This window comes from Danio aesculapii, chromosome 24 (genome assembly GCF_903798145.1).
Source record: "Danio aesculapii chromosome 24, fDanAes4.1, whole genome shotgun sequence".
Classification (NCBI taxonomy): Eukaryota; Metazoa; Chordata; class Actinopteri; order Cypriniformes; family Danionidae; genus Danio; species Danio aesculapii.
In genome coordinates, this window is record NC_079458.1 from 17,402,610 (window position 1) to 17,429,036 (window position 26,427).

Here is a 26,427-nt window from a genome sequence, read left to right on the forward strand (position 1 = left end):
GCTGTATTCTTGACTTATATTTTTATTTTATTAATAATTGTACTTTCATACTTTGTTAATGATTTATTTTTCATTACTAAATTAAGTATTGCATTATTAACAAACCAGTTATTTAAGCATTGTTGGTAGTTTTTTTAAGATGATTAATAAACTATTAAAATTAACATTTATAATTCTCATTATTCATACATATACTAATAGTTAATTTGCATGTTAATAAATTCTTTATTAACTCAACTTCATCCAGTTTTGTGACCTAATCTAAAGCGAGGACTATTTATGCTTTATAAATCCCTTATAAATGACAAAAAAGGCTCAGTTATATTCCAAACAGGAAAATAAACAACTTTATTAATTTTGATTCATTTGAAGATACACAAATGAAACCGTATCAAGTGAAAAATAAATCTTTGCAACCTTATCTGAAATAAAATTACTGTACAGTTTAAACATTGCATATTATTATATTGTTATTGTTGTTGATGTTGTTGTTGTTTTTAATCAAATTTTATGTCGTATTTTGACACTCCTGTTACTTTTTTACTTTTTAGATAAGATTGCAAAGATTATTGTAAATATTAAATTACAAATAAAACTGAAAAGAGATGTTTCATGCAAATGTTTATATAACGTAGTAGAATAAACACACACACACAAATTATCAACTCAGGCTCATTCTGAAAATTTACCTCCAAGGCCGTTTCTGGAGACTGCGAAATACGCCCCGGCGGCACGTTTTTCTGCAGTTTTTGTTTTCGCGCATACGCCAGAGGTTGCCGTATATGCTTTTTGAGATCTCAAATTTCCCTCGCGGGTACCATTCGCACCTGCTGTTCTTGCGTAAGCCCAACAGAGGCCACTGTCGACTCACTTTTTGACAGACTTTCTGACTGACTGAGCGAACGATCGGCTGACCCACCCTCCCCCTTTCTTAAACCCAACCCATTTTATCGATTGACCCGCCCACCCACTTCCCTAAACCCAACCAACACGTTTCAAAAGCAATCCAAAAAAACAAAAGCCTTCGTCTGATTTTTTTTTTTTTTATTTACCACGTTTTCAGATTTTACCACATTCTCACCCTGCTATTCACCTGTTTGTTTTATATTTTGGATTCTGTTTGTGTCTTACCTGCTTTCTGGAACCGCTCTTCACCGGATTCAAACCCTTGTCTTCATGGTCAACTCCTCTCTGCATGTCAAATCCGCCAACGTATGTGGCGCGCTAACGGGACAAACTGGTTGTAGCCGGAAGGCCGTCCATACGGAGGTAAGCGGTCAGTCAGCTGGTAAGCGCGAAAAGGAACGGCGTCACACCGCCCCGCAGCGTTCATTTAAAAAAAATTAAATGCAGCCATACGTACCTCCGCCTATGTAATTCGCTATCTCCAGAAACGTCCACAGAGGTACGCTTTCACAATGAGCCTGTGTTGAAAATTATTAAAATTAGACATTATTTTATGATCATTTCAAGAGCCCCTACTATGGGTTTTTGAAAATGACCTTCCATGCAGTGTGTAACACAGCTCTAAGTGAAGTGAAATATCCAGCTGATGTTTAAATATGAAAGTGCACTGTGTTTAAAACTATTAATTCATCTATAAAAAAGTAAACTCAGAGTGGTTCAAATGAATTATTGGGTTAACGAATCTTTAGCCGTGTTGGCATGACGTCAATATGGAATTCAAGCCCTGCCCATTTGTTGCACGTGCAGACCAAGAAAATTGAAACCCCCGGCCACAAACACTGTAGCGAAAAAAAAAAAAAGAAAAAAAGAAGACAAATACTAGCAGATCCCGGTTGAATCAAGTTGAAATCTCTGAAATGTGAGGGAAAAGTGCAATTTCCCTATACCCAAAGATGAGGCTGTGAAGAGTCAGTGGTTTAATACCTCAGCATTATAGCCTCAGCCTTGTGCTGTGTTCCTGTCATTTTTCTGATGAGTGCTTCAGCAATCTACACGCTTCCAATGTTAAAGAAAGGATCACAAAACACTATTGATGTATGGGACTTTGTCAGAGCTTGTCAGGATCTTTACAGTACACAGTTCATGGATCAGTTTCTTCCTCCATTTCACAAGTGTAAGTAAGTGCGATTAAAATGATTGCCTCCTCATTTTCTCTTGCTTGAAAATTATGAATTTAATTGTGTTTGTTACTTGTAACCGCTCCATGCGGCTTGTACTGTATCTGGTAAACTATTATATTCTCATATCACATCTAAAACCACTTTGAAAACACGTCGGGTGCCAAGTTGTTTACAGATTTAAGTGCGTTTGTGAGCTCGCAATCTACTGGTGTTTGTCATTGCTATGGCTACTGTCAGCTGTTCCTACACACGTGCGGCGGTCAAGTTTCAAAATAGTGTGTGGATTAATACTGAACGTGTGTCATTGTTAGGAGTAGACTAAAAGCTGGTGTTAAACTGCATTGCTTTAATGTACTCCTGCATTCGGCTCACACATACACTCTGCACTCTAGCTACTTCAACAATGTTGATAAGTTGTGGTGAGCATTTCTCTCTAAACGACCAATCCCAATAGACTGGGTCATTGGACCAATCAGTGCAGATTAGCATCACGCTAAGGAGAGGTTTGGGAACAAATGAATCGCTGAACGAATCATATGGGAGTCATTGGGATAATTAGGTAAAAATAAATGCAGATTATAAGACAATGAAAGTGTTTTTTGACCTTGCATGCATATCAGACTGTTGTTGGAGACCCCCAAAACTAAAATATGACCCTTTTTAATGCATAATAGGGGGTCTTTAATGTAAATATATGATTCAGGAGGTAGAGACAGATAAAGAGATGTATACTGGGAGTCTTTAAGTTAATATTCTAAAGACAAATTTACCCTAAATACACACACAAACATCATTTTTTTATGATAAAGATATAAATTGTGTTATTACTCAAAACAGTTTCATTAAATTTTTAATTTTTGGAAAAATAACAGAAGAGTTATCTTGGAGACGCACAATTGCATTTGATTATTTGTAATGCAAAATTAAGAAAAATAATTAGGATAAGTCTTAAAAATGATCACTAAAAACCCAAAGCAGAACTGAACGTATCATTTTCTTCAACCTTGAATGATGTACGTGAGAAACGCTCAGCGCAGGATGACCCAGATAGCCTGTGGGCTTTGGAGGCTTGTGTTGGAGATAAAACCAGTGTGTGTTTTATCATTGTTAACACTTCTTCTTCTGAAGGGTGTCTGTGGAGTCATTTGTCAGTGTTTCTGCTTCTGTTACCTGTGCTCACTGCAACTGAAGGCAAAGACAAACTTCATTTCCTCTTCCAGTCTCGGCAACATGACAAATTGTACATGCATCTCTGTTTTATTTCACTGTTTCGCTCTGTCTGAACAGGTTATTTATTAGAGCATGGCGTCTGTGCGAAAGGTAAAGTAAAAGCTATGCATCAGCAGCTCTTAATCTCAAAAAACATAATCTGGGTTTATTCCTCATGCAGATATACATCGGTTTATGTGTGACATTACATCGCAAGTGTGTGTGTACTGTATGTGTTATTTTGCATGTGTGTGTGTGTTGGAATGCATCCAAGCATGTATAAGCGCATATACTGTACACACACGTGCATGGCTCCAGTGGGATGAGCATGAGTCAGTCGAGTGGCCTGCAATTGGTTGGTTTTTAGATTAAGCCGCTGTGTTGCCAGATCTGGGGAACAGCTCTGATAGACTGTAAATGATTCTACATGGCAGAGCTCAAGATGCACGTTTAGACAAAAAGGCCTTCGGGTTTGTTCAGATTTGTGTGATAAAGGAGTCAGTTCTAGGAAATTCTGTGAAACAATGGTTTTATTTTGGAGATTATCATTATTTTAAGGATTTTAAACGTTCTATTATATATTTAAAAAGGTTTTCAATAATTAACGTTCAGGCGGGTCACCCAGATATATTAACGGTCACCCAAGTACATTTGGTCACATTTATTCTTTTATTATTATCATCCTTTCACGCTTTTTTGTATCTGCCCAATATCCAAACATCCACAGTCGATTAAGTAGTGGAAAATCTGTTCTCGCCCTACACGTTTACTTCTCATTAGCCGCATTTCCACTGTCGGGCCAGTGCAAGCCAGGGCTTTTATCAGGCCGGGCCATGCCAATAGCCCAGGAGCAGTGAGGCCGAAATCATGTCGTGTTTCTACTGTCAGGCTAGTAGCTCGCAGAGCGTCTCACAAACCCCGCCCCCAGACCGTCCTCCGAATCAAACGTCACACAACCCGCCCAGTTCAGCCGGAATCAGGCAGGCAGATAATGCACACCATCGCATCATCACAAAACAAACAAATAACACGTTACTGTACAGCATTAAATTATATGTCTATATGCATAGGCCTATGTATTTTCATTCATTATATTTGTTTACTCGCCAACCGACTGTTGGCATCGTGCATTAAGTGGTCTCGCCACCAATGGAGGGATGACCCAGCTCACCGTCCATAATATAAAACCACAGAAATCTTCTAGTAATAACTCAGTATAAAAGGTATTTTATAACATCTTCATTTTGATAGACGCCGTCAAACATTCAGCCCAAATGCTTCGGAGAGACCTAAAACGTATAAATTTTTTCTTAGGCTATATGACACCTAATAGGTAATTCCCCTTTATTTAAGAGAATAATTTAAGGATGTTGCATATTATTTAGTTATCTTAAGTAAAGGAAACCGTTAAGTGTTTCAGGACAAAAGAGCAAGTAATAAAATATAGGCTATAACCTATATTTTGTTGCGCTCAGCAACTATCCACTAATAAAGCTCTACATTTAAAATTTCATTTTTACATTTTTTCCACATCATATAAAAACATAAACATTTATTTGAGGACATAGAGCCCATTTTTTACGTGCAGTTTTTCCCAATCCGTTTAGAAGGCAGAGCAGGACTGGATGACAGAAGGTAGTTTCTAATGGTTTCACTCACCCAAAAATGCTCTGTTTGCATGATTTGATTAATTTCATAGGATCCAAATACTTTATAAATAATATTTCAAAACTCCTTCGTTTTTTATTGCTTTTAGAAAATATCTAAAAAAAATTTTTCAGAGAGGCCTTTGTCAAATGAAAGTTTCAAATGGCTTGTTTTTTGTATTACATATACCTATATTGTCATATAAACTTTTTTATAAACTTTTTATTCTTTATTACTCAAAACATAAACTTCCAATTCAAATAAACAAAAGTCAGAATTCATTCATTCATTTTCTTTTCGGCTTAGTCCCTTTATTAATTCGGGGTTGCCACAGCAGAATGAACTGCCAACTTATCCAGCTTGTCCAACATGTTTTATGCAGCGGATGCCCTTCCAGCTGCAACCCATCTCTGGGAAACACCCATACACACCTATTCACACTCATACACTACGGATAATTCAGCCTACCCAATTCACCTGTACCGCATGTCTTTGGACTGTGGGGGAAACCGGAGCACCTGGAGGAAACCCACGCGAACGCAGGGAGAACATGCAAACTCCACACAGAAACGCCAACTGACCCAGCCGAGGCTCAAACCAGCGACCTTCTTGTTGTGAGGCGACAGCACTACCTACTGCGCCACTAAAAATCAGAATTAAACTCAAAAACTCAGATGTAAACTCAAAGTTCTGACATTTTTTGGGAAAACTATTTCGAACTAAAAAATTCTAAATTGTGATGCTCAAACTCAAAATAAAAATAAAACTAATCCAAAATTTTGAGTTCGACTTTTTTCTTGCAAACTCAAAAATGTGAGAAATATGCAAGGTTATGGCTCAAACTTTGGATGACAGATCCATATTTATATAATTTTTGTTCATGCTTCTTTCATGTTTATTGTTTTAATGTATTTTTAGTTTAACTATAATGTCCATCTAAATTTATATATTTTACATTTGTAGAACTGTACAGAATGTCCGATCAATGCAATACACTGCTTTGTTTGTTTATTTGTTTGATAAACATATATGATATCAGTAAAGAAACTGGCCAAAGAAAAAGGTTTATAACAGGCAGCAAATTTCAGTCCCTGAGGCAAAACCTGCCTAAATGATGAGCTGAGGAACAGTGTTGAAGTCTCTGCCCTACATTAACCTCTGAGTCCATCTGAGAGGAGCTTATTAAAACAAACACTGCTGGAAATCTAATCTGAGATGTTAAGAAACAGGAAAGAGCAATAGGGAGGAGATAATGTTGTCTATACAGTTCTTGTACAAAAAGAATAATAGACAATGCGCAATAGACATAAAACATCACATTCAGTGATAACCTATAAATGATTTCCAACGAATCTAATGAAAGAGAAAAAAATAAAAATAATAGCAAACATGAAAAACAATTAAAATTATTAATAAAAAAAAATATCTCAGTAATATTAAATAACTCTGGCACAGATAAGAATTCAACAAAAATAAACATCACATTAAGTAACCAGTTCAGTTCAGACTCTTTCATATATTATCTATTAGCGCACCGAATAATTTTCAATAAACATTCTGCTAAAACAGCAGCACTGTATTTTAATTAATCTTCCTTTAAATGTTTTATTTAATAACAAACAGACATTTTTTAAAAACTACTTTTTATAAGCAATGATAATTACAAATTAGTCTATTAGCAAAACAAACAACATTCAATTAATTTGATTTCACTCATCATACCAAGATTCTGTCGAGCAGGACTGTGTTTTTAGTTCACAAGTTACTGGATTGAATTTAGATTTAGAAATTGTTTGCTTTTCACTTTAGACGTTCACGCATTTAGCCATAATCTGACCTTCCCTTTCCAATAAGTAAGTGGTATAAATCTAGACCCATTCAGATGAATTTAATTTAAATTATTTAAAATTCTTACTTATATTTATGTATGTATATATATATTTATACAACAGTTCTGTCTGGTTCTTGAATGGTTGATAGCCGTGCGATATTCTGCTAGTAATGGCACTCGTACCGCCTCTTCACCCTTCACCCTTGTGTATCACTTTGCCCACATACAGCAACAAGCAGAGGACACTCTACAGTTTGACAAATATTGCTGCTGTTGGGCAACATAATGTACTTTTTTTAGTACATTGTTACTTTTTAAATTTTTTTTAAAATTGAGAATGTAGTTTGCAACTATGCAGTTTATTTATAAAGATAGTGTCTATTTTTAATTATTTATCATTTCTCAGAGGTGACCATTAGTCTGTCATAATGAGCAAAGACAGTTGACGTTGTCCATCCACAAGATGGTAACAGAGACCGCATAATAAGCCATAAGCTTAAGTAAAAATACAGCATAATTTTAAACTACAGCTGATCAAATCCTTATTTAACAGGTAAGTGATATTCTATGTCTATCTCTCTCTTTCGTATGTTGTAGTGCTGTATTTATACCATATAATTGTAGTGTGTTGAGTGTGAGATGGGACTCGCATATCAGGAATGTGTGTTGTGTTGGCAAAAAGAAAGAAGAAATGCCCGCATGTGTTTAGTGTTTTTCTTTATCGCAAGCACAACAGCAATCTGGTAGTGATTGCGCTGCTTTTTTTCAGGGTTAATTATTGTGATATCGCTATTGCTACAGACACATAGGCCCAATTCCAATTCTACAGCTTAGCCCTTCCCCTTACCCCTACCCCTCATTTTGTGCATTCCTGTAAAGGGGTTGGGGCGTTCCAATTCTCTTTGGCTTGGAAGGCATAGGGCTAAGGGGAAGGGGTCTTCAAATGAAGATTTTTCAGGACCACACTCGAAACCAGGGGGTAAGAAAATTTTCCAGAATACACCAGCCACAACAGCAGGATCGCAGCACCCAGAAGTAAGGAGATCCACAGATTAGTATTTTATGTCATTATTACAAATTTTTACAACAAAGAAGCATGTGTCTTAATATATTCATAACCGTGTTCGTGTTTTACAGCCATGCTTTTTTTTTTTAAATGCTAAAATAAAAACTGCTAAATTTTGCGATCTATAATCCATAATAACTGTAATAATCCAACTCCTGTATAGCAGTTCCACAACATACTGTCACTCAGTGACACTTGACTAACCTGTCAGAAAAGTCTAGTGGCTGGGAATGACCTTTTTACAGTGTCTGCTATAATGTTAATGTTGTTTTTGGTTTGTGTACATAGATGAATATGGCCACTGTGTAAATGCACAATACAGTTATGATCTTATTGTCACATTAGATCGTTATGATAACATAATATATGCCTTCAGTGATTTCCTGAAGATAAATACCAAAAAATAGCACAACTGGAAAAACTACAGCAGTCAGGCCAAGGGGAAGGGGTAGGCGTACAAAAATAGAATTTGGATTGGGCCATACAGTAGACTGTAACAGACTGTAATACTGTAGGGAGATATCTCTGTAGACTGATGGCATTTCATGCCGTTCAGCCTTGTAATCTTAAAATGTGAGCAAAATCATCTGTTTTGTCATCACTTTAGACATTACGCTAGAGAATCATTCTAATACTAGCTCTAAAGTGACATTGGTGAATTAGCAACGACATCTGCTGTTCTGATGTCAGCTCTAGATGTGAATAAATGGCAGAAGGAAGTAGTTCCTCATACAAAAGGGTTTTTAGACTCTTCGTGTTTCATTTTCTTTTTTATATACACGATTATGCCGTCGAACTGTTGTATAATTGCAATATTACATGAGTAGCAGTGCGATGTGACTGTATATCGTCACTGGTGGGACACTATGGCACTCGGCCTGCAGCCAACGCACGCCTCCCACCAGTGCTGATTCACAGTCACATCGCACTGCTGCTCGTGTGATATTGCTCATTTATATGTGTGTTGTACTTGTACTAAGCTTGTTCTAAAATTACTGTTTAAACAGAAAGAAATCATTGAATAAGATTTAGAATGATCTTGCAAAACATTACCACTAGACTTTCAGTCAAATTTACACACATTTCCTTTCATTTTAATACATGACACAATTCAATGCAAAATATAAAAAAAATTAAAATTTGACAAATTAGAAAGGTTAATCATATGAAGAGTTTGGGGCAACACAATGGGTCAGTGGTTAGCACTGTCACCTCACAGCAAAAAGTTCACTGGTTTGAGTCCCGGCTGGGTCAGTTGGCATTTCTGTTTGGAGTTTGCATGTTTTCCCCGTGTTGGAGTGGGTTTCCTGCTATGGTTTCCCCCACAGTTCAAAGACATGCTTCAGTTGAATTGAATAAACAAAATTGGCCGTAGTGTGTGTGTGTGTGCATGTGAGAGAGTATAGGTGTTTCTCAGAACTGGGTTGCAGCTGGAAGGGCATGCGCTGTGTAAAACATATGCTGGATAAGTTGGCGGTTCATTCTGCTGTGGGGACCCCTGATAAATAAAAGGACTAAGTTGAAGGAAAATAAATGAATAAATATGAAGAGTTCAGATGCAAAAACATCCTGTGCATTTTTTCAGCCTCCTATGTTTATGTTCAGTTAATTCTCTTTAAAGGCAGTGAAAAAACTTATTTGTCACTATAAAAGTAAAATTACTGAGCCTGCACACATGAGAAAAATGCTAATTTTAGATATCTAATTTTACAAATTTAAATATCAAACGGGATTTAGAGCTTATTGCATCTAAACTCCTCCTATATAACTAACAAATAACTTGCAATAATAAAATGTTGAGTAGAAATAAAATGTTAAATAAAAGTAGTTACAAATGGTATGCTTTAAAAGGTCATTAAGACATTTTAACTTATATATTTCAGTTTTGTACCTATTTCTTTTTATATGTTTATTTGTTAAATTACACTAAAACAAAAACAGTATGTAAGAATCAATATATTTTCTGTTGCATTAATGGAACATTTCTTTCAACTTTAGAAACACAACACAATGTAATTCAAAATAAGGGTAAAGCACCTGAAACAATGAGATAAAATGAATAAATAAACTGTTTGCGTTTCATTTTAGACACTTGCTGCATTTAGCTATAATCTGCCCGTCCCCTTCCAACAGGCATGTGGTATTAAACTAGACCCATTGAGAAGAATTTGATGCACCATAATCTGCTTTTCCAAGCCCAGATTAGATATTCACATCAGAACAAATCAACAGGATGAAACACAAGCTTTGAGTGTATTATTTTCTCCCAGCAATATTCTGCTTGGTTGAAGGAAAATAAGAGGTAATGGGCTCTAGTGCTGTTTTAACACTAACACACACACACACACACACACAAACTTAGACGCAGGATTATTCCAGAGAGCTGCCAGGATGAATATTAAAACATTTTCAGATTGTACACATCCAGTGCCTTATTACTCCCATTCAACAGCGCTAGTCATAAACCTAGCCAGAATGGAAGGTGACATAATACGCCACTGAAATTGAATAAAATAATGAACACGCATCAAAATGGAGAGCGTTCCATTTAGGCCATGTGTGTGGAATAAGAACAATTTACTTATTTATGACACAGATTTATCCATGACATGCTTATAATGACCAGTGACAGAGCAACTTTGACACTGTCAGCGAGTGAATGTGTGAGTGTTTATGGCAAGCCGTATTTACATTTAACCTGTAAACAATGTCTATTTTCACATTACTAGTTTATTTTTTTACAATTATTATGTATTCCCTTAGGGACTAGTATTTTTTTAGCTGGCTATTAGTGCTATTCATTAGCACCTAATGTTTATTCTTTAGATACTAGTACTCTTTCATTAAACACCAGTGCTTGTTATTAGATACTAGTACTTGTTTGTTGGATACTAGAACCCATTAAATCTGCCTGATCTGACACTGTAAAAATGCTGGGTTCCACACAATTCCTTCATGTTGTCCCAACACAAATCAAGTTAACGTAATCAATTTTACAAATTTATGTGGATTGAACCTAAAACAATTAAGTTGTCCCCCAAAAACCTTAAGAATTGTGTTGTTTCAACTCATTTTAAATAAGTAGTTTAAACAAGTAGCAATTTTTTGAGTGCACAAGGAAAAATAAATATTTTACGTTTTGTTAGTTTGGTGGCTAATTCATACACATTTAGATGTACAAAATTGTACATTTTTTTCTTTAAAAAAAAACACCAAATACTTCCTCTAAACCCAACTGTTATTGTGCGATCAGGTCGTACAAATTTGTACGAATTAGCCAATAAAATAAAATAAATAAAATTGGCGTGAGATAGCGTTGGTCAAAATACCAGTAACTATCACTAGATTCTAGTATTTGTTTTTTAGATGCTAGTACAGAGCAACTATGGTTTTGGGAAACACTTGGGAAACACTTCTTACTACTACATTCTTACTACATTCTTACTACATTCTTTATTTCCCAAAAGATTGTACTATGGTTGTTCAGCTGCGTTGTTTAGTTACAGTACGTCACTGTTTGAGAGACGCATCGCCGTTTGACTAGTATGCATTCAATTTGTGACTAGTACATGTTATTTTATATACTAGTAGTTATTCCACCACAAACTCACAGCAATTCATAAGGTTTTGATTTCGTATTAATTTGTATGATCTCATTTGTGCATTTTAGTATGAATTGCTGATCCTCCAGTGAGGGGTAGGGTTAAGGCTGGGGTTTGGGATACATCTTTTTAAATATCGTACATTTTCATACTAATGAAATCAAATAAGATGTTTGTGTCTAATGAATGAATGCAGAACAAATTAAATGTTAAAATGGCTTTCCAGACACTGTTTGTACACGTATGTATTTGTGTGTGCATACCATGCATGTTTGTCAGTGTGTGTGTGTTTGCTGGGATGGGAGGGTAACGATCAGGATGGGCTGTTTTTCAGTCAAGCCTGTCAGACCTGCAGCTCAGCAGCCTGTCAATGCCGACACAAAGCTGAGAGACTGGAATACATTTCATCCCTGGCCTCCTACAGGTCAGCAATGACAGGCCTGTTCTTCAATTACCAAGCATCACTGCATTCTCTCTGTCACACACACAAACACAAATATACACACACCTGTGCTCATGCATGTGTCCCAGCAGAGCGTCATGATGTATGTGTGTGGTTTAACTCTGTGTATTTTACGTGAGCATGGGTTTGTTAATAATAAACACTTACTACACACTAATAATCACCAGTGGATTCATTGTTTAAAATTGGAAGAGATGTTAGCTGTGGCTATACCATGCTAGTAGAACAGTGTTTTACAAAATATTCAAAGCCACTTTCATAAAAATCTGTGTGATTGTGGAAAACACAGTGATCAGTGAACAACAAAGACTGGAGCACAAAGAAATATTACTAAAATGTGTAGGTTACAGCAGTCAAACATGAGTAGGAAGTCTAGAGATCCTTTCTTTGAATGACTTTAGGACATGACCAGTTTATTACAGGACGTCACTAGTCTCTCACAGACATTATAGTCTCTTACTAGTCTCTCATAAGTAAGGTTGGGTATCGTTTGGGATTATTTTGTTACCGGTGCTAAATCGCTTTTTAAAATGGTACCGTGCCCAAACGGTGCCTGAACCGATACTTTTGAGCCACAAAATTATGGTGGATGACTCTAGAAAAATCTTTTACTTGACAAAATCTTTTTAAAAAATAATTTTAATAAAACAATATAATTAAAGTTTAAAGTAAACATCAATTTTATATATTTGAATTACAATAATATATTTCTTTTGATAATTTGTTGGTTAGCATGAATTTAAGATTTGCATTATGAAATTACATTAGCTTACTACTAACCTGTGGAAAGGCTGTCAGAAAAATACTGAACTCCTTTTTTCTAGGTTTTGGGGCTTGTGACTGTGTTTACGTGGTTACCAGTAATCTAATGATTTGCCTTAATCTGAATAAGACTATAATATGATCAAGGTGTTTACATGAGTTGCTTTTTTTTGCCCTCCCATTCGTTTAAAATAATGTTTCTGAAAATTTTCACAGTGTTTCCTAAAAAAATAATTATTCTGGAGTCATAATAAGGCGTATATCTTATTGTTTATTTCTTGAATAAAAGAAAAAAATTAAGGTCAATATTATTAGCCTCCTTAAGAAATATTTACTGTAATTTTTTTGATATGCACAACAAATCAGTTACAAAATAATTTGACCAATTATTGCAACTTTCGTAGTTAACTGATTAAGTCTTTAAATGACACTTTAATCTGAATAAAAGACTATAAAACACTTAAAGGCACTTTGTCTGAATACAATTTTCTTGCTAAATAGCTAGTTATGCACTGACTGTCACCATGGGGAAGATAAAATGTAGATATTAGAAAATAGTTAGTTAAACTATTATGTTTAAAAATGTGTTGTAAATAAATCATGTGTTGAAGACGAAAATCAAAAATGAATGAAAGAAAAACGGAAGCACCGTAATGACAGAGGGAGCAAGTGCCCGAGAGAGCGAGTGCAAGTGTCACCTAGACAGCGCAGAGAGAGGCCTCAGTCATATCTCCGCAGTTTGCCACCGGCTGATCTCACTTCTCTGTGGCGTTTTGACACAGAAATACACGTCCAAATTGCAAGCTTGTTGACACGGGGACTGGTGCAAGAGTGCTTTTTCTTTTAATGGAATTTGATACTGCACGTTAAATGGAAAGAAAAAAACCTCTGCATTTCGTGACACAGGTGTCTGTGGTCCTTTTAAGGTTATCATAAATCTCTGTTTACATGGTAGTCTAGACTCTAAATCAGAGTATTGTCTACATCATATTAAAATCGGAGCATTGGTGTCCATGTACGTATTCATTGAAAGTGCCATATGATGTCAGAGACAGTGCATTCCTCTGCCTTTGAGCCCTCAAATGTGTCATTAAGCTTGACGTGTTTCCCCCTTACACGCATCTTTTGTAAAGCATCTGCTTCACGTTGCTTTGGCAGAATCCTAGCTTGAAAAATACGCTTTAGAACGTTTAAAAGCAAATTTGATGAACATGCGTGTTGATCTGCGCGTTGATCATGCGTGTTGATCAAGAGTTGCTCTCGCTCACCGAATGCGCTGTACTGCGTGCGTTGCGTGCGTCAGATCCCTAAGCAACAAGAACAAACCCCTGACATTGCCTGTCCGTATTCCTCAAAGTTTAGAATAACATTTTTAGAGATGGTGTGACAACGCGTACCTATGTGTGCCTTTGATGCACCCCTTTCTTACGTCCTTGTCGCAGCACTAGTGGCACCGAAATTCATATGCTGATTTGATCCGGTACATACTGGTACCTGGTGCTATAATGACACCGGGTTTTTAGTACCCAACCCTACTCATAAGGCAGCACTAGTCTCTTACAGAGATCATCAAGAATTTTCCAGAGATATCCAGTCAGGTTTAGTCCGGGACTCTGGTCAGGCCAATTCATTATTTCAATGTTTTTGGCATCAAGGATTTTCTATATTTTACAGTGTGATAAGACTCTGCATAGAACTGCAATTGGTAGTTGATTGAGTGATAAAAGCAGTTAAACATTCTGATAAACCAGGAGTCACCAATCTCGGTCCTGGAGGCCGGTGTCCCTGCAGGGTTTAGCTCAAACTTGCCTCAACACACCTGCCGGGATGTTTCAACTATACCTAGTAAGACCTTGATTAGCTTGTTCAGGTGTGTTTGATTAGGGTTGGAGCTAAAATTTACCGGACATCGGCCCTCCAGGAACAAGTTTGGTGACCCATGTGATAAACATTTGCTTGAGCTCTGCCGTGTAGCTGAATAAGAGGCTTAACAGGTGAAAGGCTGGTGTGATTTTATCTTTAATTTTCCAAAATATATCCTTTAGTATGGCTCACAAGATTGCAAAATCAGTCAAAATAGGCAATTTTTAAGTGAAAATTGTTTCTCTGCTATTTTTGTTGTTTTTATTTTTATTAGCACTAAGGTTAAACACTACAGTTTATGCACAAAAGTAAAGACTGTAAAGTGTTAAAATTTAAAGTTGGTTCAATCAATCTAAACTCATTGAAAAATTGTAATATTTTATGTTTCATTGTATTATAATTTATTAGTGAACATTTGTGTTATCCTATTCATAAGAAAGTCTTTTATTATATAAAGTATATAAGTAAATAAAGTAATCTTTATTCGTGAATTGTAAAGACTGTAGCACAAGAAAGATTACAACTAAACTTTGTGAAGGTGACAGCAGTCAGAGATGAGTAGGAAGTGTAGAGACACTTTCTATGAATGACTCCAGGACATCACCAGTTTATTACACATCACTAATCTCCCACAGACATCATAGTCTCACACTAGTCTCTCACGAACATCTTTAGTCTCTCACAGAAATCACCAAGAATTTTCCAAAGATTTTCAGGCAGGTTTAGATCAGGACTCTGGTCAGGCCAATTCATTACTTCAATGTTTTCGGCATCAAGAAACTGTTTTACACAATTTACTGTGTGATGAGACTCTGCATAGAATTGCATGAGAATTGGTAGATGATTGAGTGATAAAAGCAGGTAAACATTCTGATAAACATTTGCTTTTACTTTGCCATGTAGCTGAATAAGTGGCTTAACTTGTGAAAGTCAATTTTCCAGAATATATCCTTTAGAATCGCTCACAAGCTTACAAAATCAGTAAAAATAAGCAATTTTAAGTGAAAATTGTGTCTCTGCTATTTTTGTTGTTTTTATTTTCAGTAGCACTAAGGTTAAACACTACATTTTCTGCACAAAAAAAGAATGTAAAGTGGTTAAAATTATAAGTTGGTTCAAACAATCAACCTAAACTCATTGGAAAATTTTTATTTTTTATGTTTCGTTGTATTATAATTTATTAGTGAGAGTTTGTGAAATAGGAAAGTCTTTTTTATTGTAATCATGAAGGCCCACCAATAAACATTACCATCAATGGGATGTGAGCGGATTGTAATGAATAACCACTAATTTGCATAGACATGCTTACAAATGTCTGTTATATTGTGCTAAAATAACACAAAAAAACATCTTTATTTTACATGTGCACATGAGTAAATATTCTGTTTTAATGTATGCTGTATCATTGCGTATTGTGTGATTATCCGTGATTCTTGATAAAGCATCTTACAGATAAACTGCTTTGCATACACACACAAATGAGAGGGTTATCTACTAATCAAAGCTTGAACTGAGGGCCATGCATTTTAATGGGACCTCTAGGAGAACAGACACATGGCCTTACAATAGAATAGATTTAGGATAAGTCAATACAGTGGCAGATTGACCAGCTGGAGCCTGCACTCTCTGACCCGGGTCAGCAACCATCATAGATCCGATTCCATGCCCTCTCATTTAATTACATGCTTCTTTTTAAAGTGGAAACAGCTCATTTTGGCATAATTTTCAGTAATGATTGCTCATTTACCCACTTGATTCTTCTAATCAAATGTTCTAATCATAATCTTTTTAGTTTGAATAATTTAAATGCACAGTGGTACAATTCAGTGATATTAACAAACTATTCACTAAGCAAACAAATAATTATACAAGTCAAATAATATTTTAAGGTTAAAAGCCATCATCCATTTTTTTTTATTCATCATTTGCTAGCCACTTCTTCCTGTCTGAGATTTTGTTTTCTGTGAAACATATTTTGAAGAATGTAGCAAAAAATAAAACAAAAAAAGACTTCCATAGTATTATTTTCAACCCAGGCTCATTCTGATTACGTACCCCTTTATACATTTCTGGAGAGCACCAAATACCTCCCAGGAGCTATGTTTTTTGCAGTTTTTGTTTTTGAGGCTGCTGCGTATGCTTTTTGAGATCTAAGATTTCTCTCACGAATGCCATTCGTGCCTGCTCTTTTCACGTAAATCCTCCTGAGGCCACTGTAGACTGACTGACTGATCAACTTCATTCTCACACTGTTATTTACTTGGTTATTTTATTTTTTTGGATTCTGTTTTTATCTTACCTGCTTTCTGAAACCATTCTTCGCTGGACTTAAGGCCCATTGTCGTAGTCAACTCCTCTCTGTGTCTCAAGTCCGCCAATGGTGAGGTACAGTGGGAAAGCTGTTTAAAAATTTTTTACTTCACATTTACTTTACAACAATTTCAGCTGATAATGTAAACCCAGGCTCATTCTGAAAACGTACCTCTACATGCATTTCTTCAGCGCACCAAATACGTGCCAGGAGCTATGTTTTGTATTGTTTTGTGGCTGTTTTTGGTTTCATGAATCCACCAGACGCCGCTGTGTATGCTTTTTCTGATCACAAATTTCTCTTGCGAGTGCCATTCGCTCCTGCTGTTCTCACGTAAATCCACCAGAGGCCGCTGTCAGCTGACTGACTGACTGACTGACTGATCGATCGACTGACCCACCCTCCTCCTTCCCTAAACCCAACCAATAGTGTTTTCAAAAGCATCAATTGACCCGCCCACCCACTTCCCTAAACCCAATCGACAGCTTTCAAAAGCAATCTAGAAAAAGAAAAGCCCTCGCCTGATTTTTCCACAATTTCAGATTTTACCACATTCTCACCCTGTTATTTACTTGTTTATTTTTTTTTTTGCCTTTTGTTTTTGTCTTACCTGCTTTCTGGAACCATTCTTTGCCAGACTCGAACCCTGTCATTGTGGTCAACTCCACTCTGCGTCTCAAGTCCGCCGATGTGTGTGACGAGCCACCGTGGCAAAGTAGTAACAGCAGAAAAGCTGCCTATATTGAGGTAAGCGGTCAGCTAGTCAGCCTGAAAAGGAACGGCATCATACCACCCCGTAGCGTTCATTTTAAAGACAAAATGCAGCTATACCTTCCTCTGGCTACATAATTTGCTATCTCCAGAAATGTATATAGGTCTACGTTTTCAGAATGTGCCTATGTTGATTTATTGTTTTTTTTTCCTGCTGTGAAAGTCAGTGGCTATTGGTTTCCAACATTCTTCACAAAATTTTCTTTTCTGTTTAACCCAAAAAATAAAAAGGAATAAAGTAGGTTTGAGTCAAGTTTCATTTTAATGAATTATATCCTTTTAACAGATAATTAAAGGGCCAGTTCACCACAAAAATACTTTTCTGTTCAAAATCGCTTGGAACACAAATGTTTGAAAACAGGTTTCAAAGTGGCAGATTTTGAAGACTTAACCAAAATCACCCTCATGTAAACAACAAAAAACACAAATTGGTAAAAACGCTATAAATATATATTATTTTGCTGAATTTATAAGCATAAATGAGTACTTGAAAACAAACAAACAAAAAAACAACAACATCTGCCTACAGGACTGTGTAACACAATGTGCATCTTTACAAAGAGATATGATGTCTAATACAGATTCTTTTTACTTCACATTTACTTTACAACAATTTCAGCTGACAATGTCAAATTTTACCCTTTGTTTGCCCATTTATTTTCTCAGTGATTTTTAAAGAGGAAATATTTGAAAACCCTGATCTATAATATAAATACTATTATCTATAATACATACATATAACTAATGTTCATAATCCAAGCTTGCACCCTACGTACAGTACATTTTTTAATATACTGAAGTATATTTATGGGGGTGGTGGTCATGGTGGTGCAGTGGATAGCACGATTGCCTCACAGCAAGAAGGTTGCTGGTTTGAGCCTCAGCTGGGTTAGATGGCATTTCTGTGTGGAGTTTGCATGTTCTTCCTGTGTTCACGTGGGTTCCTCCAGGTGCTGCGGTTTCCCCCACAGTCCAAAGACATGCAGTATACTGTAGGTAAGTGGTGCTCAACCCTGTTCATGGAGATCGACCTTCTTGCAAAGTTCAGCAACTGAACCAAACACACCTGAACCAATTAATTAGGACCTGAACAGCACTTAATTATTACAGGCAGGTGTGTTTGATATGGGTTGCAACCAAGCGGCAACCTCCCGCTCTCCCTCGGGAGGCCAATACGGAAGTAACTGAAACTGCAATTCATCAAAATTCCGCTAGTCCTGGCTCCATAATAGAGCAAAGTGCAATTGAGCCCACTGTTAGAATGGCCAACTTTACAGCAGAAAAAAAGGTGTTTACAGCCTGGTACAAAGAACGATTTTGGTTCATATAGCTATTATTACCCTCCATGACAACTGTGAGGGGGGTGAATTTTTTTATAACTCATCCATTTCCTTTATATTAGGTTATTTTAAGTTTGCATAATTAAGGGCGTGGCCACTTGAGTGACAGCTAGGTCTCGCTGGTCGCCGTCACTTCACCTCAGCTGAATCCGGCAGATTAGCCACTGATCTCGGCATATTCATCGTATTTTTGTGTTGTTTTATGTGGCTTTACACAGTCAGCTGCCTTTTGGACTTATTTCTTACAATTATCAGATGATATGGGATGCTGTGTGCATTTAATTGTGCTCACAAACCATTCACGTGGCCTCCGTTTCCCATGTGAGTAAAGTTATATACTAGTATACCATCTCTATAAATGTATTTGTTTTATTTAAGATCATTTATCATTAATGTTCTTTACACCCGTAAAGCACTCCAGAATATGACAGATTGATTAGCTGTAGGCTCTAGAACAGTCATCTGAAGCGTTATCATACAGTGTTGTGCTGGATTTTATCAATAGTCTTGCATTTACTAACACACACACACATCTGAAGTGTTTGAAAGTAATTCGCGTTTACCTCCTGTAGAAAAACGTCATAAGAGCAGTGTTTAGTGGCTCAATATATTAATACAGTGTTTTTAAAAGTCTAAACACTTTATTGATACAGTGTACAGCCAAGCACATGTGATCAGAACACAAACGAGTCGCAGGTAATAAAGTATTAAGCGTTTCTCCCAAAGTAAAGTCTGTCTGCCAGGTCTAAGCAAAATGCCAGCAGGTGTCTGTAGCTCCGCCCACTCTCCGCCTCTTTGCCCTTGTTTGGTATCCCGCCGTGGGTGCGATGACGCGCGAACAAAATGGCGACGGTTGGCCGCGCCTACTTGTGGCTTCTTTTGCGCTCTTCAGAAACCTATGGGTGACGTCACGGATACTCCGTCCATATATTTTACAGTCTATGGTTGCAACTGAAATCTGCAGGAAGGTCGATCTCCAGGGACAGGGTTGGTCACCCCTGCTGTAGGTGAATTGGATAAGCTAAATTGTCCGTAGAGGGAATGGGAGTGTAATGGTGTTTCCCAGTGATGGGTTGCAGCTGTATGGGCATCCGCTGCATAAAACATATGGTGGATAAGTTGGCAGTTCATTCTGCTGTGGTGACCCCTGATTAATAAAGAGACTAAGCCGAAAATAAAATAAATGGATGTAGTATATTTACAATAGTACTGCTGTTTCTTTGTAACTGTAAACTTTACTTGCAATTTTTTACTAAGAATACAGTTTATAATGTAAAGTCTCTTTCTGAAATGCTTTGCTGACTATCCCGGTCAACAATAAAACAACTACATCCCATATACATTTACATTTAGTCATTTAGCAGTAGCTTTTGTCTAAAATGATTTACAATTGAGGAGGCATTCGGTGATTCAACAAGAAGAGGCAATACACTCAAGAAATGCTAATTATACAAAAGAACTGTTTATGCTCTGAAAACTAAGTGTTAGAGTAACATACAACATGTAACAAACAGCATCACGATCAACAATAAAACATAATGAGACTTTTAATCGTCTTCCTCTCTGCATCCTACAATTGTCATGGATTGGTCAGGCTCTCACGACCCCCACTCACGAAGATCACCATCACCTGACTTCTAATGAGCACACAGCTGCATCACATTCACGAGCACCAGATAAAAGCACAGCACTCCAGTCGCTCATTGTCCGGGCTCGTCTCGACGAAAGCGGACAACTGAGCGACCACTCAGCGTAGTCATCCTCAGCTAAAACAAACGATTTACTTACCTGTTCTCTTTGTATTCCTCCTAGTCTTCCTGGTCCTCCCGAATCGTCCTGTCTTCCAGTCCTTCCAAGTCTGTGTCATCCTCTGTCAGCTGTATCTGGTGTGTGCTGTCCATCCTCGTGTATTCCTGTTACCCAGCCACGGAGGAAAAGACCCCAACATCATTCCTGATCCTCCTGGCTATCCTTCATGTGCTCCTTGTTGTCATTTAATAAACACCCTAACGTTTCCTTACCTCTGTCTCCTGTCCGCTTCATAACAGAAGCCCGGACCCATAACGACGACAACATGAGCACCCCCGATCACCTTCAAGAGCTGGTGGACCAGTTGAAGCGGATTCTACAGCCACCAGCTCCACTTTCCAACGCACCACCAGCACCGAGCACTTCCGCCTCCACAGTTTCTTCTTCGGCCCTTCCTTCCAGTCCCATGGCCCGACCAGCGCCCTACTCAGGCGGAGCGGGGGAGTGCAATGGTTTTCTGTTACAATGTTCCCTCATATTCGAAATGCAACCTTCTCTATATCCCACAGATAAGTCGAAGATCGCCTACATCGTATCTCTACTCTCTGGACCTGCACTTAAATGGGCTGAGACGATCTGGAACCAAGCCGGGCCGGTCATGAATTCCATCACTACCTTCACGGAGTATTTCAAAGAGGTGTTTGGACGTTCTGATGGGGAAGTAGCCGCTGGAGAGCAGCTGTATCATCTAAAGCAAGGTACTCTATCTACACAGGAATATGCTCTCCGGTTTCGCACTCTAGCAGCTGCAAGTGGATGGAATGAGAGATCGTTGTTGACCACGTACCGGCTCGGCTTGGAACCCACTCTCCGAATCCAACTGGCCACATTAGATGATACAATGGGTCTGGAGAGATTCATCCAACATTCTCTCCGATGTTCCGATCGTCTCCGTTCCTATCAACAGGACACCATCACCCCCCTCGTCTGCACTCCTCCAATCGCCTGAGTCAACAGCCTCTCCAGAACCAGAACCCATGATAATAGAGTCTGGAAGACTGACATCAGCGGAACGACAGAGGAGGCTGACCCGGGGTCTGTGTCTATACTGCGGTGTCAGTGGACACACCCGTATGGAGTGTCCCCTTCGTCCCATTCGGACTTCAGTGAGTGTATTCAGTACGAATATTGAACAATGTAAACCACTTACTACCACCGTACAAATAACTACTGCCTCTATTTCTCTCCTTGTCACAGCCCTCATCGACTCCGGGTCAGCAGGGAACTTCATCTCCCAATCCCTCTGTCGTCAACTCCACCTCCGTACTGAGGCGTCCTCGCATATATACCAGATACAACCGATAACCCAGTGCACTCGATCTTCGACCCGTAATCCATCGACAATGCGAAGACATCCTTCTTCAAGTGGGGTTGTTACATCAAGAGAGGATTCAATTTCTGGTTCTGGAGGGTGCAAATATGGACATCATTCTAGGGCGCCCGTGGCTGGTGAAGCACGATCCCATCATCTCTTGGGGCACAGGAGAGATAAAGAAATGGGGATCTGGATGTACACCTGCCTGTTTTCCAAATCTCCCTCTTCAAGGTCGGAACCCCATTTCTTTGTTTGCAACATCGGTCGAGAGCCCTCCTGAGAAGCAGTCTATCCACATTCCTAAGGAGTACAGCTCCTTTCATGATGTCTTCTGCCCCAAGAGAGCTTCCCAGCTACCGCCGCATCGGCCATGGGACTGCGCGATCGACCTAGTTCCAGATGCCCAGTTGCCAAGAGGTAGGATCTACCCGCTCTCGCTTCCAGAGAATCAGGCAATGGAAGATTACATAAGGGAGGCTCTGAGTCAGGGGTACATACGTCACTCAAAATCACCAGCCGCCTCAAGCTTCTTCTTTGTGGCCAAGAAGGACGGAGGGCTGCGTCCATGCATCGACTACAGGGTCCTAAATAACGGTACAGTAAAATACCGATATCCCCTTCCTCTGGTACCAGCCGCTTTGGAACAGCTCCGAGAAGCTAAAGTCTTCACTAAATTGGACCTCCGCAGCGCGTATAATCTGATAAGAATACGTGAGGGGGACCAATGGAAGACAGCATTCGTGACCCCTACTGGCCACTATGAATATGAGGTCATGCCTTACGGTCTGGTCAACCGCCCCCTCCGTATTCCAAAACTTCATTCATGAAGTCCTCCGGGAGTTTCTTCACCACTGTGTAATAGTGTACATAGATGACATCCTCATTTACTCCCGGAGTGAGGCCGAACATCGCCAACACGTTGCGGAGGTCCTACACACATTGAGAGAACATCACCTCTACCTCAAAGCGGAGAAATGCTCATTCCACCAGAAGTCGATTCATTTCTTGGGATACATCATTGACCAAACCGGTATACGTATGGATGGGAAGAAATTGAGGCTGTTCTATCCTGGTCAGAACCCACTTCCATTAAGGAGCTCCAGAGGTTTCTTGGGTTTGCTAACTTTTATAGACGGTTTATCAAGGACTACAGCAGGATTACATCACCTCTCACTAATCTCCTCAAGGGTAAACCCAAAGGACTGGAGTGGACCAAAGAAGCAGCCGCAGCCTTCCGCCTTCTTAAGAAGGAGTTCACAAGGGCCCCACTCCTGACTCATCCTGACCCAAATCTTCCTTTCGTGGTGGAAGTGGACGCATCCACCACCGGCGTCGGGGCAGTATTATCTCAACATCATGATACACCGCCCCGACTGCATCCCTGTGCCTATTTCTCTCGGAAGTTGAGCCCGGCGGAGCAGAATTACAGCATAGGAGACAGGGAGCTTCTAGCAATCAAGCTAGCCTTGGAGGAGTGGCGTCACTGGTTGGAGGGAGCCAAACATCCGTTCCAGGTGATCACAGATCACAAAAACCTCCAATACATCAAAGAGGCCAAGAGACTATGTCCACGTCAAGCCAGATGGTCACTTTTCTTCTCACGTTTTGATTTCTCCATTTCCTATCGTCCAGGACCCAAGAATCTAAGAGCAGACGCTCTCTCTCGTTTACACGAGCATCACGATCATGAAGAACTCCCAACGAAGATTCTTCCCGAACACATCTCCATTTGTCCGATCACCTGGAACGCTCCTCCAGTCGTTGCCACTCCGGAAGCCCCTGCTCCGCCGGGATGCCCTCCTCATCGGCAGTTCATACCACCTGAACACCGGGTAGATCTGATCCACTCCTTACATACCTCGCTAGGCACTGGACATCCAGGGATCAACAATACTCTCTCGCTAGTATCCCAACGATTCTGGTGGCCAAACATGGCAAGGGATGTGAGGCAATATGTTCAGGGCTGTAAGGACTGTGCCCAATCCAAGAGCCCACGTCATCTACCCGCTGGAAAGCTCCATCCCTTGCCGATTCCGAACCGTCCCTGGTCACACCTAGGAGTGGACTTTATCACTGACCTCCCTTCGTCAGAAGGTAATACCTGTATTCTAGTCATAGTAGATAGATTCTCAAAGTTTGTCAAACTAATCCCTCTGAAAGGTCTTCCCACAGCCTTTGAAACTGCCGACAATATCTTTAATCAAGTCTTCAGGTCATTTGGTATTCCAGAAGATATTGTGTCGGACAGAGGTCCACAGTTCATCTCACGTCTATGGAAAGCCTTCTTCAAGCTCCGAGGTGTGGCCGTCAGCCTCTCTTCTGGATATCATCCCCAAACCAACGGGCAGACAGAGAGGAAGATTCAGGAGGTGGGACGGTTCCTGAGGACCTTCTGCAGTGGTCACCAGAACTCCTGGAGCCAGTATTTGGGCTGGGCAGAATATGCCCAAAATTCACTGCGGCAACCCTCCACCGGACTCACGCCATTCCAGTGCGTCCTGGGCTTCCAACCACCGCTCTTTCCCTGGGATGGCGAACCATCTGATGTCCCCGCAGTGGATCACTGGTTCCGGGAGAGCGAGAGAGTCTGGGACGAGGCTCATCAACATCTGCAGAGGGCAGTCCGTCGAAGCAAGGTAACCGCCGATAGGAGAAGGTCTGAAGAACCCAGATACACACCCGGACAAAAGGTGTGGCTATCCACCCGGGACATACGCATGCGACTGCCCTCTCGCAAGTTAAGTCCCCGATTTGTTGGTCCCTTCACCATCGTGGAACAGGTTAACCCCGTCACCTACAAACTACAATTACCCTCTCACTACCGTATTCACCCTACATTCCACGTATCACTCCTGAAACCCTATCACGATCCTGTTCTTCCCTCCACAGAGCCTGACCACGAAGAGGAACCCCCTCCTCCACTGCTCCTAGAAGAAGGAGCCGTCTACGCAGTGAAGGAGATCTTGCGTTCCCGACGTCGTGGTGGCCAGTTGGAGTACCTGGTGGACTGGGAAGGGTACGGCCCCGAAGAAAGGACATGGGTTCCCAGAGCTGATATTCTCGATCCTAGTCTCATGGTGGAGTTTCATGAGAGCCACCCTGAGTTCCCAGCGCCTAGAGGCAGAGGGAGACCACCACGGCGTCGGAGGTGTCGGCCCTCAGGAGCGGGCCCTGGGGAGGGGGGTACTGTCATGGATTGGTCAGGCTCTCACGACCCCCACTCACGAAGATCACCATCACCTGACTTCTAATGAGCACACAGCTGCATCACATTCACGAGCACCAGATAAAAGCACAGCACTCCAGTCGCTCATTGTCCGGGCTCGTCTCGACGAAAGCGGACAACTGAGCGACCACTCAGCGTAGTCATCCTCAGCTAAAACAAACGATTTACTTACCTGTTCTCTTTGTATTCCTCCTAGTCTTCCTGGTCCTCCCGAATCGTCCTGTCTTCCAGTCCTTCCAAGTCTGTGTCATCCTCTGTCAGCTGTATCTGGTGTGTGCTGTCCATCCTCGTGTATTCCTGTTACCCAGCCACGGAGGAAAAGACCCCAACATCATTCCTGATCCTCCTGGCTATCCTTCATGTGCTCCTTGTTGTCATTTAATAAACACCCTAACGTTTCCTTACCTCTGTCTCCTGTCCGCTTCATAACAACAATGCAACATCTTCCATAAATGATCTCATCTTTTACTAAATGTAATATGTCATAAGCAAAGAAGGCCGGAGGTGTATAGTCAGGTTGTTCTTTCTTTAAATATCACCACTGTGTGCTGATTTCTGCTCTGGTGATGCTGGAACAGAAAGTGTTCGTTTTGCTTTTTTGCTTTTCAAACCCTTTTCAGAGAGAAGCATGTAGCCTGAAGCTCACAGCAATGTCAGATATAAAGAGTGTTGTGTTTCTCTATGGCTGAAGTGACAGAAGAGCTCTAGATAGATGGTAATAGACATGCTTACCATTAACAGAGAGATGGACTCAACAAAACACAGGCCTCGGAGGTCTGAATCTGTGGGCATCTATTGTTGGCTCTGAATGCCTGGCTGCCATCCTATAATATCTTGAAAGCTCTTTGTTTGCTCACTATAGCCACTTTTCCTCGCATTCTCTATAAGCTGCTTTTGCCTGATAGTTTGTGGCAGATTTTTTGGGGGGGAAAACGTAAGTAATAACTATATTTTAGAAATGTATCAGTGTGTTGTTTGGTTTACTTAAATGCATCTGTTGTAAGTAAAGTAATAGTCTAATTATTGTTGGTATAACTAATTATTATTAACTATTATTAGTTCTCAAAATTGCAAAAAAAAAAAAAAAAAAAAAATCCACACACACACACAGTTGAAGTTAGAATT